The sequence below is a fragment of the Schistocerca nitens genome, chromosome 2, assembly GCF_023898315.1.
Source record: "Schistocerca nitens isolate TAMUIC-IGC-003100 chromosome 2, iqSchNite1.1, whole genome shotgun sequence".
Lineage (NCBI taxonomy): Eukaryota > Metazoa > Arthropoda > Insecta > Orthoptera > Acrididae > Schistocerca > Schistocerca nitens.
Window position 1 is genome coordinate 533,788,883 of NC_064615.1, and position 15,106 is coordinate 533,803,988.

Here is a 15,106-nt window from a genome sequence, read left to right on the forward strand (position 1 = left end):
CTACTTCTCTTTCTAGGGTTCATAAAAAGCCTCAGTCTCTTCTTTCTTTTCATCTTCAGGAGGTACACGCCAATTACTGCTTGATGCCCGCGATATGCTCTGAATTTCGATGTTATCTTTTTGCCATTTATGTAAAGCTTCTCCACTACTTGATCTTTTGTTACTTCCTACACCGCTGCAGATCATTAGGTATCCACCTAAATCTGTAGTTCCTCTCAGCTTTTTCTTAGTTTCTGTAAATATTACAATGTTAATATTTCTTTGCTTCAGTTCTTTGCGTAGCCCTGTTTCTTTTAAGTGCAGGCTTCTCACATTCCAAGTCGCAGTGTTGAACTTTTCCACTATCCCAAATCATTTGCGTTTTTCTTGCTTCTTCTATTTAATCAATCCGGCTGGTTTTCTAGAAGATTATGAATAAATTACAGGTTGCTGTCACGGGTTGCCATCCCGTAGCCAGGCTAGATATGAAGTGGGGCTGGCACCTTTTGGCCTCACAACCCGCCAGAAATTTTATCAAGGTTTACTTACTCTAGCCTTTGGTAAGCCAATCACCTAACTGCAAGGCAGCAGCTGTTTAATGTTTCTACGGGGCTACTTCCCTTAGGAAGGTTGATTTCACCACGTCTAAGAGTCCTTCCTGCCCCTTGTTGAGCTTCCTGGAGGCCGTCTGATCTGAAGCCATCAGGGGCCTCGTTGTGGACAGCTCCTCGTCTGGTCCCAACACTTCGAACTGTCTGGTATGGATGACCCTGCCAGGAGCTCAAGCTCCCGCCAGCATAGCTCTCAGGGTACAATGGGACAAGCAAACCACACACAGTAAGGAGAAAGATATTAATTTCCAAAACAGTAGCAGAAATCGTAAAACTGTATGTGGACGCTACATTAAACGTCGAAAACACGGACATCTCCGCATACATGTGGACGTCTGGTAATGGTACCACATATTATTGGGTTCATTGTTTTACGTTATCAATTGTATAACGTAACAGCTAAAATTTGACTAAAAAAATTATAAAAATATTTTCCATTAAACTGCAATCATAAAAATCGATACTATAGATATCGATTTTTCTAATTATGATAAATTTCTTTCACTAACTGTTAAAAGAAAATGAAGTAACAAGTACTAGTTAAAGAAACTAAGAGTAAGGTAATGAATGTTTACAACAGTTATAAGGACTATAATATTCAGCTGTTATTGGGAAATGTATTATGTATTTGAGAAAGCTAATAAGAAAGTCGGAATCCACTATGGTTTTTCAATCTGCAGTTGTATGATGACCTTGGCACAGATTGGCGCGAAAAGAACGAAAAAGTGACAGTCGCAAGTAGGACAGCCTGGTGTAAGAACGAAGCTGTGTCGTGTCTGGCATTAACACTTTCTGAATGCTAAAATTGTGCATATGCCAGAGAAAGTTGGTGTAACGGCGGCATCTGTGTCGTAAAATAGTCTCCGGAAATTGCGGGTTTTAGAAAACAATATTATACATTGTGTGATCAAAAGTATACGGACACCTGACCGAAAATGACTTACAAGTTCGTGGCGCCCTGCTTCGGTAATGCTGGAATTCAACGTGGTATTGGCCCACTCTTAGCCTTGATGACAGCTTCCACTCTCGCAGGCATACGTTTAATCAGTTGCTGGAACGTTTCTTGGGGAATGGCAGTCCATTCTTCATGGAGTGCTGCACTGAGGAGATGTATCGATGTCGGTCAGTGAGGCCTGGCACAAAGTTGGCGTCCCAAACCATCCCAAAGGTTCTATAGGATTCAGGTCAGGACTCTGTGCAGGCCAGGGATGTTATTGTCGTGTAACCACTCCGCCCCAGGCCCTGCATGATGAACAGGTGCTCGATCGTGTTGAAAAATGCAGTCGCCATCCCCGAACTGCTCTTCAACAGTGGGAAGCAAGTATGTGTTTAAAATATCCATGTAGGTCTATGCGGTGATTGTGCCACACAAAACAACAAGGGTGCAAGCCTCGCCATAAAAAACACGACCACACTATAACACTACCGCCTCCGAATTTCACTATTGGCACTACACACGCTAGCAGATGACGTTCACCCGGCATTCGCCATACCCACACCCTGCCATCGGATCGCTACATTGTGTACCGTGATTCGTCACTCCACACAACGTTTTTCCACTGTTCAGTCGTGCAATGTTTACGCTCCTTACACCAAACGAGGTGTCGCTTGGCTTTTATCGGCGTGATGTGTGGATTATGAGCAGCCGCTCGACCACGAAATCGAAAGTTTTCTCACCTCCCGCCTAACTGTCACAGTACTTGCAGTGTATCCTGATGCAGTTTGGAATTCATCTGTGCCCATTACACTTTACGACCCTCTTCAACTGTCAGCGGTCTCTGTCAGTCAACAGACGAGGATCGACCTGTACGATTTTGTGCTGTACGTGTTCCTTTACGTTTCCACTTCACTATCACATCAGAAACAATGGACCTAGGGATGTTTAGGAGTGTGGAAATCTGGCGTACAAGCGTATGACGCAAGTGACACCTGACCACGTTCGAAGTCCGTGAGTTCCGCGGAGCGCCCCATTCTGCTCTCTCACGATGTCTAATGACTACTGAGGTCGGTGATATGGATTACCTGGCAGTAGGTGGTAGCACAATGCACCTAATATGGAAAACTAATGTTTTTGGGGGTGTCCGGATACTTTTGATCACCTAGTGTACAACATTAATTTTTCATGGAATTTGAAGCCAGACCTACATCAAGAAAAACGGCTACCGCAAGCAATATGGTTGTAATAAATTAATGCCATCTCAAAGGAGACGTGAAGAACGTAGCCAGTTATCATTCTGCAATCCTCAACTACACCACTTCAAAAGCTACAATAAATAAGGAAAGGCAAAGCATTAAATCTAAGTGAATAGAACTGTACTAGATATTACAGTGCAAACTTCATACACCATTATTGAATAGAGTCAGTTTTTTAAAATTGTCTCTTACATTCATATTCCTAAAGTCACAAACAGAATCCTGTTTCATTTTCATTGGTTTTTTAAATACTTTTGTGTAAATCTAAATGGTCAAAATATCAGATAAAATTTTCAGATTCATGACAATGGAAGATCGTCATAACTGCAATTAATGCAGCTGGAAAAGAGATCTTCAAGTATATATTGGTATTTGTCTCAGATTTACTGGTCGCGTTGCTAACTTACTTGCTGATATTGATCAAGAGATTAATTCACTCATTTTCCAGTTATTTCATTTCCATTAATTGGTAACTATAAAATTTAAAGGTGGTAGCTATTGAGCTATGTTGTAATAGCGCAGATTGCAACCATTTGCATTCCAAGTAAAAGGCAAAAAATAACTACAATAGAGGAAATTCGTTTCAGTGATAGGTAAGTAGCTTCTGAAAGAATGCAGGCAGTGAAGTGATTATTCAGTGAAATATCCTTCGTAGTGTGCCGAAATTATAGCAAATAGAGACCCGTTATCCACAGCATACTTTGGAGAGAGGTCCTAAATAAAATTAGCTGCCTAAAAATGAACAAAATATTCCGTTAGGTTACACATGGTCAACAAGTAATTAAACCTCTTTGGTGTCATAAAATGTACTGTTCAGTCACATTAATGTGACCACCTGTCAAAAGCCTGAACAACCATCTCTTCCAGTGCAGACCGCTGCGAAAAATGCAGGAAGAGAGTCAGTGAGTTTCTGGAAGGTACTGACCGGGATATGGTGTCATGTCGACTGCAGTGCCGTGGGCAGCTGCACTAGGTTTCTCGGTCGAGGACCCACGGCGCGAACAGCCCGATCGAGGTGGTCTTACAGATTATCGATTAGTTTTAAATTCGGGGAGTTTGGTGGTGGCCAGGGAAGTACGGTAAAAGCGTCCTGGTGCTTTTCGAACTACGAGTGTACTCTGCAATCTCTGTGACACAATGCATTGTCCTGCTGGTACATGCCATCATGCCGAAGAAAAAAGAAACTGCATACAGGGGTGAACATGGTCTGCAAGGATAGCTGCGTACTTGTGGTGAATGCATTGCGCCTTCCAGGATGACGAAAACATTCCTCCGACCGTAACGCTCCCTCCTCCGGAATGGACCCTTCTGAGGATTGTTGCAAGATGGTTGCTTTTAGACGTTTCACGCCGTATACGACAACGACCATCTGTCCGATGGAGCATAAAATGTGATTAATCTGAGATCACCTGTTGTCACTGAGTGGACGTTCAGCTGCGGTAGTGGCGTACAACGGTCGTTGAGGAAATACTGTTGGTATCCCTTGGTTCATCACGGCGGTCAGTTCCTCAACAGTTGCATGTCTATTCGACCGTACACATCTCCGCAGCAGTCGTTCACCTCTGTCATCTATGCCCCATGGTGCGCCACAGTTACCTCGATGCCGGTTTTGGATAGCACCATTTTCCAATGCACGGCATACTTTAACCATTGTAGCACGCGAAGAGTTTACTCACTCAGCCGTTGCCAAAATGCCTTCACCCTTGGCCTTGTGAGGTAACAGGCGAGTCGTGGGGCCCTGAAAATATTCTAAGTTCGGAGGAAGCAGTGGCCGCACGGACCGGTCGGCGGGCGCGGGCGGCCCGGCAGCAAATACATGGTGTCGAACGTTGGCTGAGCAAGAGGGGTGGCCGGAGCACATGGTCCATCGGCCGCGTGGCTGGGAATTCCATGTTGAGACTGTGACGAGGACGGCGCTTTGTGTCGAAGGAGATGTCTATGCCGGGAGCGCCAAAGATGGCGGACTTTGTGAACCATTGTACTGTATTGTATGTTAACAGGGAACCTAGAAACGAGGAAGAGGCTCCGTCGCCGCAGCCGCCGCAGTGGTCCACAACCCCACGACGACTACCGCAATCCACTTCACCCCTCCGCCGCCCCGCACCGAACCCAGGGTTATTGTGCGGTTCGGCCCCCGGTGGACCCCCCAGGGAACGTCTCACACCAGACGAGTGTAACCCCTATGTTTGCGTGGTAGAGTAATGGTGGTGTACGCGTACGTGGAGAACTTGTTTGCGCAGCAATCGCCGGCATAGTGTAACTGAGGCGGAGTAAGGGGAACCAGCCCGCATTCGCCGAGGTAGATGGAAAACCGCCTAAAAACCATCCACAGACTGGCCGGTTCACCGGACCTCTACACAGATCCGCCCGGCGGATTCGTGCCAGGGACCAGGCGCTCCTCCCCCCCGGAAAGCCGTGCGTTAGACCGCACGGCCAACCGGGCGGGCCTTTGTGAACCATAATACCATACATTTCACAGTTCGTCTAGAAATTAATAGTAGCCAGATAAATCACGATACCTCAAAAACAAACATGTACATTATCATTATTTGCATGACGATTCTGATCGTGTAATCAGATTTTCAATATATTTATTAGTTTAAAGTTTAGTATCTGACAGTAAATTAGACAAGTAACACTCAGCAACGAATTTCCAAAATGTGAACGCTTCATCCGATTTCGTCGATCGCCGTGTCTTTAGAAAGCTGTTAGTGTAAACGAATTACAGGCTTGTAACTTAAATAGTACATCAGTTATTGGAGGTCAAAGATGTTGAGTCCCATAGCGCTCAGAACCATTATTGGAGGTCAAAGTGGCCGATTACTATCGATCGCGTCAGGCCATAAGTCCTCCACAGTTGCACGAAAGAACGGTAGCAGCATGCTTATAAATATATTGATTCATCTATGTCTTTATTAATATCCGATATATGCTATTCAAGAAGAAACTGGTAAATTATTCACTGTGTTTTAGAAAGCACAGAGACATTAGGCTGCTGGCCTACCCTTTGCCTCTTCACTTTTGATATATGTTTATTTAATTGTTTATGTATCTAATAATGTGTGTTAGAGCATGTTTATGGTAGAGCCGTAGGAATATTTATTTAATTTCAGTTATTTACATGTAACTCTAGTATTTCGTATGTGCTTAAACATATGTGTGGGTGCGTTGGCGCGAGCGCTCTAGCCAATCACAGCGCTCGTGAATGGGGAGACTGGATGGGAGCAGCCGGCCAGAGTGGCCAAGCGGTTCTAGGCGCTTCAGTCTGGAACCGCGCGACCGCTACGGTCGCAGGTTCGAATCCTGCCTCGGGCATGGATGTGTGTGATGCCCTTAGTTAGGTTTAATAAGTACTTCTAAGTTCTAGGGGACTGATGACCTCAGATATTAAGTCCCATGGTGCTCGGAGCCATTTGAACCATTTTTGGATGGGAGCATCGTTTCCGGAGAGAACATGATGTAGCTGGCAGTACGCCATTTCGGGAGAGTCGCACAGGACGGAAAGTTCTGGACAGGACGGCACTGGACACGGGAAGTGCCGGGACGGTACGGACGACAGACGCACGGTCGCGAGAGAGACTTGGAGTGTGGAGCGGTTTGCGCGTGGTCGCGAGAGATAAAAATAATTCCGAGTGCGGACTTGTGAACTTGTGAAATTTCCGAGGTTTCTACAGTGAAGACGTAGTGTGCGTTTAGAAGTGAATATCTCGCGAGCTATGTTGTTGTTCATAACTAACTACGGGAAGTAGGAATCTATTGTTTCCCTGTTACGCAACTTATATTTTATTTAATTGCTGGACCATCGAAACTAATAAGTGTTTTGCAGAAATATACAGCATTCTCAAAAGTACTTCTACTGTCGTGCTCATTATTTAAAGTCGTTAAGATAGTACCTGCAGATTTTATTTAATTGCAATCTTACATTCATAATTCGCAATTGCCGAGTGATAGAAACCTGTGACCATTCGATTTATGTGTGTATTCTTATCGTATATTGTAGACTCAGCAGTATTTGGACTGTAATGCGGCAACTACGTATCCCAGCCCCTAGACAACGAAACCAGCCAAAACTATTAATATTGCAACTCTGAGTCGGATGGTGCGTAGTTATATTGAAAACCCGCAGCCTGAAAGCCAATTATCATTACCTTTTGAATGTCAGATAAACCGCTCCGTTTCCGCAGTACTACAACGACTAACGACCCCCCACCCCCTTGGCTGGTGCTGCCGCTTCCCGTCAGTGAGTGTTTATCGCAGACTGACGTCGCACATAGGCGGTGGCCACATTAACGTGACTGGGCCGTGTAGTTAACAGTTATAACCTACAGATTAAATGCTAAAGCTCAACTGAGCGGCAAAAGGCGTTGGTTACTGGGAAGAGAGTAAGCGTATACCTCAGGCAGCGGTTGGGTCGCGCGCCGCGATGCCATCTAATGGGGCGATAGAGGCGCCTATTTCTCCGTAGCGCCGCGCCGGGTAGCCTGCGGTCTAGGGCGTCTTGTCACGGTTCGCGTGGCTGGCCCCGTCGGAGGTTGGAGACCTCCCTCGAGCATGGGTGTGTGTGTTGTCCTTAGCGTAAGTTAGTTTACGTTAGACTAAGAAGTGCGTAAGCCTAGGGACCGATGACCTCAGCAGTTTGCTCCCACAGTCCTTCCCACAAATTTCCGAAATTTCTCCGTAGCGCCATAGTCGTAGAAACATTGAATTTCCAGTAATTTAATAGCGTTTTCTCTTCCATATTAAAACAAAATAAAAAGTTTCATTAGACGCGATATGTGTACTTCAAAACCTGGAATCAGCAGGTTCGGTTACATCTGGGAACCAATATTTAAGGCAACCTTCAGTTATCAGATTTATTTTGGTAGCTTAGCTATGTTAGACTGAAGTTAAGAAAAAATACAATCGTGTGCAATTGAATCCAACCATGTGTTATGCATCGCTGTTCCACGCAAACTATTGCACGCATCGTTACTCCAAGTTGCTTTTAACTAACTAACTCCGTCCGAACAGGCCTTGGAAGGCCCAGCGGTACCGACCGGCCGCCGTGTCATCCTCATCAACGCACAGGAATCACTGTATGCGGTTATGAAGGGGCATGTGGTCAGCACACCGCTCTCCCGGCCGTATGTCAGTCTACGAGACCGGAACCGCAACTTCTCCCTCAAGTAGCACCTCAGTTTGCCTCACAAGGGCTGAGTGCACCCCGCTTGCCAACAGCGCTCGGCAGACCGGATGGTCACCCATCCAATTGCTAGCCCAGCCCGACAGCGCTTAACTTCGGTGATCTGACTGGAATCGGTGTTACCACTGCGGCAAGGCCGTTGGCAAAGTTGCCTTTGGAAGGACTTAAAAAGACCAGATATGAGTGCTTCTTATATAAAGAAGGAGGGAGTTGGCAAACACTTAGAGTAATTCTTCGCAGTAGAGGTACCTTACAAAGCGTTTGTCCTCGTAACACTTGAGCATAGCTCGACAGTCTGCATCCTTATCAGAATGGATTGACAAGAGACATAGTGTATGTTTAAAAAAAAAAAAAAAAAAAAAAAGAACTGTGCACTTCGGCACTAGTTTGTTTACTCAGTGGGAGAGTGTACAGAAATGTTTAACAATCGACAAGTGGGAGCTGTTACAGGGAAGTTGAGCTTTAGCATTTAATCTAGTACTTATTCTTGGAATTCCTATCCCAAAGCTTCCAACACGGCTCCAGAAAGAAGCAATTTCCTCTCACACTCATTTTTCGAAACGTCCATATTTCTAAAATAAGAGAAAAATTCTGGAGACGATCCTCCCTTGCAACATCTACAAATGGTGAAGTGAGAAGGTAAGATGAGACTGGTGCACTACGTACCCTCTAACACACACTGCACACTGTGTTTGGAAGACAAGTACAGCACAGATGCAAGGGGTGTGTCGCTGTTGCAGGATCCCGACGTTGATCCGCCACCAGGGAGTGCAGCCGGTGAACTGGACAAGCTTCCTGCGTCCTTTCTCCAGAGCCCTCTGGCTGGCCCTGCTGGCCACCGTGGCGCTTCTGCTGCTGTTCCTCGTGCCACTTGTCCACTTGGACCCGCAACCTGACTGCTACTTCAGGCTCATCTCTGCCTTTCTGCAAAGAGGTGAGATCACCCTAGCATCCCGCGTTCAAAGGAAGCAACGAGTTCTAGGCCAGGGCCGGCCACAGCTTGTCAAACTTCACTCGTGCAGTGTGTGCGGGCCGAACCTGACTTGTCACTCGGCTTCTCTCGGTCCTTCTCGGAAGTACTCGGAACAGCGCGACATTTGATTTAGCAATTCGATGCGGCATTTTTCGGTCGGCGCAACTCTCTTCAGTTCGGCAGAATCTTGCTGTCAGCGCTGTTTAGCCTTCGTTATTTGTGTGTGGTGAGAAGGATGTTCACAGATCCAGTTGCTGTTTGCACAAAACGGGGCAGCCTAGCGACCTATTGTCACAACCGTTTAAAATGAATGGGAATGACAGAAGAGAGCGATACGAATTCTCAATTCACACGAGCAACGGGTACTGCTTATTAGCAACGAAACGACATTATAGTGCCATGCAGAAAGAATTTAAACTTTCAGATGACAACGAAAGAGCAAAAAAATTACAACGATCGACAGACTGGATTCATTGTTCTGCACATCCAGAAGCACTTTGTGCTAATTTTGCAGGCATGGAGTACTTGAAAAAAATTGGTGATGCAAATAGTACAATATCTGGAGTCGCATCCATTATTCCATTCTCAGTTGCAACAGTTTTCAATGGAAATGAACGAACAGTATGGAGACTTCACATATTACTGTAAAGTACGCTGGTTAAGTCAAGTGGAATGTGTTGAACCATTTATCGATTTAAATCTCGCTATTGTTGAATTAGGAAAAAAAGAGTGTAGGAACGAAAATTAGAACGTTCGGAATGGATTGCAGACTTCGCATTTTAAGCGGACTTATTGCACGCTACCCACAGCAACTTCCATCTGATTTGATGGGAATGCATTTAAAAAGAAAATCACATTGTAAAAGGGACTCATTTAGACAAATACAATCTAGGTCCCTCAGCTCACTGGCATTAAAGAAAGCGCAAGGTTTGAAGAATTCATTGTGGCCTCGCCTGAATTACAACAACAGTTTTATGAAGATTTTGAGGACATTTTCAGTCTTACGTCTGTTTTAGAGCTGTTTCCGAGACCGTTAGCCGTTGCAATTTAAAGCGCCCCTATGCATGTGCAGATGTAACTGACTGACCTGCAAGATAATTCCAGTCTTAATTACAAATTATTTTACGTCAAGACTGTGCAGGACGTCTACATTGTTTTTCTCATATAGGTTTTCCAAGTAAGGTTACAAAAGTGATACAACATTTCGATTGATGTATTTGCGTGAAAGACATTTTTTTCGATTCTGAAACTAAGAAAGTCACTATTACGTGGCAATGTGAGACCGAAACGCTGTGAATTTGTCTGCATCTGTCCGTATGCCAACAGTTCGTACCAGATAAAAATTATTTTACGTCTTCAGTGCGCCAAAAATAATTAAACTGAAAACTTGTTTTGTTTGTGCTCTACGTTGTTGAGAAGTACGAAATACACAACCAAGTCGTATGCAGTACAGCTGTACAGCCATTTAAATGCGTCGCGTTGGCTGTTTTCCCCCTCTTCACGGAGTGGCGATGGGGGAAATGTGACAGCACCTGCGAGCCGAATTCTTGGCCTCCCCTGTTCTAGACCGTTTACACGGCTTAGTATTGAGTAAAAAGAGGAGGAGAACATGACAGTAGGTATGTAGTGCGCCTTCTGTATTTAAGGAATGCGCTTTAAAGAAACAGTTAATGTGATTTAATGGGATAGTATTTATCGAGGACAAGTATGAGGCCAGACAACAATCTTATCTCAAGGACACTGATAGCGACTTTCGGTGTCAGGTTACTTTCACCCCCCCCCCCCCCCCCAATCCGCCACAGAACCATCGACAATTGATCAACATCACCCAGGTGAAAGCCCGCATTAAACACACCTTTTATGCAAGTAGACAGGGCCAAGACGTAACTCGATACACGAAACATGATACAGAATTGATGGGAAACACCTGGTCCAATAGAATCACATTAAAATAGCGAGAAAACCCTCCGCTCCCCGCCCGCATCTCGTGGTCGTGCGGTAGCGTTCTCGCTTCCCACGCCCGGGTTCCCGGGTTCGATTCCCGGCGGGGTCAGGGATTTTCTCTGCCTCGTGATGGCTGGGTGTTGTGTGCTGTCCTTAGGTTAGTTAGGTTTAAGTAGTTCTAAGTTCTAGGGGACTTATGACCACAGCAGTTGAGTCCCATAGTGCTCAGAGCCATTTGAACCTCCGCTCCCCGCCCCCGCCCGCCCCACGGCCCAGTAACATTCAAGCTTTACCTCCTCCATATCATACTTTACTACTAATTCAATTGTGTAGGCCTTTTCATTCGAGGGATGTGCATCATAGGGACAGGTTCGGGTTTCTTATAAACAAATTATTATTATTACAATAATTATATAGTGAAAAGGTTTGGAAATAATAACAATTATATAAAAAATTCTGGAGGGCATTTATGTTCCGTCGTTACAAGTACAAGAAAACGCGTGTTTTTCTTACGAGACGCGTTTCGCTTTATTGAGGTAAAGCATCATCAGTGCTCTGTAACTAAAGGTATTTACAATCTTATTTGTTTTTAAGATCGAAAAACACTTTGTTAACAATTTGTTAGTTTTTACTTCCTTCATTACTCTTATACAGTAATTAATTACACAACAACATAATTAAATAGAATAACACACATATAATTAACTACAAGAAAAGTATAGGTTAAAGACAAATTAGTGACAATGTTGGCAACACTAAAAAACACGATACACACTTAGAAGTACACAAATAAACAGTAAACGGTGGTGTACGAAAAAATGTGCTGTGTAAAACGTAAAAAATGCATAGTTCTGCAAAACAACGAAAAATTAGACTAAACGTATGAGTGTCGAATGAAGAAATAAACCAAAGACGTGCTAACAGACGGCATTTTCTGATGCAGGCGAGAAACCAAGCAGAAATTACTGTAAGTAAAAACCAACGAACTGTTTTTCGATCTTAAAATGAAAACAGATTGTGAATATCTTTAATTACAGACCGCTGATAACGCTCTTCCTCGATAAGTGAAACGCGTCTAGTTAGAAAAACACGCATTTTCTTTTAGTTCTAACGACGGGACAAAAATACTTGCAGGAATTGTAAAGCAACTACGGACAATATGGCCACACAAATGAAGAGTATAACAAATTAACTGATGGTTTGTTATTAACAGTTTCTTTTGCAATATAATTTTGGTACACTTTTGTTTGAAAAACAATTTTTTTCGCTTATGGTTTTATTTACAAATGCAGTGTCTAAGGAAATTCTTTTTCTGATACTTAATATCAGCTGGTTTATTTACAAATCTATTTTTTAAAATTTTTTCTGATATCTTACTGATATTACTATCAGCTGCATTTATTTTACTAAAAACATTAAAGAGAAGAACAACTTAAATACTACATTTTTCATTTTTGTTTCTGTATCATCTTGTTATTCTTTTATAAATTATTTTGTTTTAGTAATTTTCTTTCAGTTCGTTCTGTATACAATATACACATTTTTCTTTCTGATCATTTTTCTATACATTTTAATCATTTTCTTTCCATATATATGGGACGGAGGAGTAGCAGCACTAGCGGAGCAAAAACCACACACATACACACATAACTAAATACGATACTGAATGCACACATATTGTGTACACAGTATATACACACACGTAATGTGCAGTCAGGCATACACACTCATACACACAACTATGACAAGTTGTTCATCCAACTGTTCTACACACTCATCCACTGTTTACAAATAAATAAATACACAGCCACACGCTCAATCACTCAGTGATCAGTTTGAGTATGGAAGGATATCGATCCTGTCTCCACAGGATCATGGTGTAACAGCCCTGCTTTCAGCTGCAGTACAGTATGTACCTCATGGCCTCTTCATAGAGCGTCTGCTTGGTGCACTACATGCGGACCAGTGGCAACGCTTTCGAGCAAGCACCCCTTGCAATTCTCTATGGACATAGCCTCCAAGAACGCATGACGCACAGACTTAACCTGCCTCTAGGTGGCACCTGCATCCATACTTTTGTATACATTTTCGACCTGAGACCTGCAAACTCCACAATCTGCGAACCATTCACTTCGTCTTTCGTGGACCAACAATCTTCTTGTTTAGTTCAGTTATTCTAAAAGGGTTATTGGACGCGTATCGAGACATGTCAAATTCTTCGTGATTGTACCTAATGACTTCATCTAGACCACAGTCTTTCAGACAGTAGATCAAACAGTCTGTATCCATACAAAGTAAACTTGGGACCAGTGAAGACTGGCTTCGGGAACTCATAGCGGAACCGGTATAAATGGAGTCTGGAGAGGTCCAGAAAACACATACCGATATAAACGGGTTTTGTTAACTGCACTGAAACCTTGGCCATCTGCGTACATACTTCATTAGATATGGTGACCTGCTTGTAATTTTATCTGGCAATGTAATCTCTTATGTCATAACGTCCACCCCTACGGTAAACTAAGTAAATTTCATGGTATGCTGTAACGTTTTCCGTTTTTGTCCGAAAAGTGAATTGTTCATTAATTTGTAATAGTCTTCTTCGAAGTCACACATTGTCAGAGCCCTCTGTTCGGTGTTTACATGATGGAGACCCGCAGGTGATTCTAACAAGTTCCACCCTCAACCTGACGCGGTGCTGGAGGTTTCTGTAGAGTAGAATAAGTGGCTTGTTCACCAGTAGTTTCGAGATGGAACCGTTCCGTGGGACTAACTGCTCTGGACACAGCAGGAAGTCGCTGTGCACATCATCCAAATGGATTGGATGTGCCAGTTCTACCTCCAGAACATATTCCTCGCTAGCAACTGCAGCAATATCGTGGATCTTTTCCTTAAATCTGACGATTTTCCCTTTGGACATCGATCAGAATCCTCCAAACGGCACACTTAGTTCAAGGCATATCCAAAGAGATTGCTTACATCCAAGTAAAGAATGGTACTTAAATCGTCAGATAGCCTGGACTCTTTCTCAGTCAGTCATGTTTTATTTTCCTTTTCATTCTTGTGTAAGAACTGGCAAAGACTCCCGCGAATTCAGCGCTCGAAGAGGAGCAGTATGCGAACATCTGTGAACAGTTGGATGTCGACACATGTTTTTCTTAACATCGCGTCCCTTCAAACTCTCGATGTGGTGCAATAGGAGACAGGGTCCAGAGAGCATGTGCCCAGAATTGCTCGAAAATGTCTACGAGTAGGTGTATGAGTGTATTAGTGTTCATGGATAATCAGCATATTTTTTCAGTCAGGGATACTGAACTCCTGTCAAACATTCGTTGTGCGCTCATACTCTGCATCCTTTATGGCAGTGTCATTAGTTTACTGGAGAATGTGGCTATGTTGGGTTCCGTAGTTTTCTGGAGTGAAATGAAATGAGAGTATGGCATCGTTGGCCGGGAAGCTCCATCCGGGGAAGTTCGGCCGTCAAGTGCAAGTCTTATTTAATTCGGCGCCCACACTGGGGGACTTAAGGCTGTTGATGAGGATGAAATGATGATGAGGACAGCACAACACCCAGTCCTGAGCGGAGAAAATCTCCAACCCGGCCTGGAATCGAACCTGGGCCCGCTTGCGTGGGAGGCGAGCACGTTACCACCCAGCTAAGCAGGCGGACTTTATGGAGTCTCTCCATCGAATCCAGGTATTCGTAAGGAAAGACATCTACTTCCTCATAAGCTGAAACTTTGCATCACTGGGATATATAGCTCCTGTGACCATATCCTCGAAACATGTTGTCTCAGCAAGATTCTGAAGAGACATGTGTCTGGCTGATAGCGAATCCAGGAAGCCTAATGATATTTTAGGCGCAAATTTCTTGGAAAAAAATGTTTTTACGGTGACAGGAAAGACACTGACCTTGTCATATTTCAAGCCGAAATCTCTTAAGGGCTCAACAAGGAAGTAGGCTCATACCCACTCAAATTGTGAAAGAAGACGGGGGAATATTGCTTCCCCCTACTTATACCTCCCGAGGAGATCACGAATGTAAAATTAGAGAGATTAGAGCGCGCACGGAGGCTTTCAGACAGTCGTTCTTCCCGCGAACCATACGCGACTGGAACAGGAAAGGGAGGTAATGACAGTGGCACGTAAAGTGCCCTCCGCCACAACACCGTTGGGTGGCTTGCGGAGTATGAATGTAGATGTAGATGTAGATGTAGAATGTGCCCT

General features: G+C 44.0%; 1 pseudogene; it reads right to left on the reverse strand.

Annotated features, from left to right (window-relative positions):
- Window positions 1-7,991: 7,991 nt before the first annotated feature.
- Window positions 7,992-8,109, reverse strand: LOC126238585 (5S ribosomal RNA; annotated as a pseudogene).
- Window positions 8,110-15,106: the final 6,997 nt, after the last annotated feature.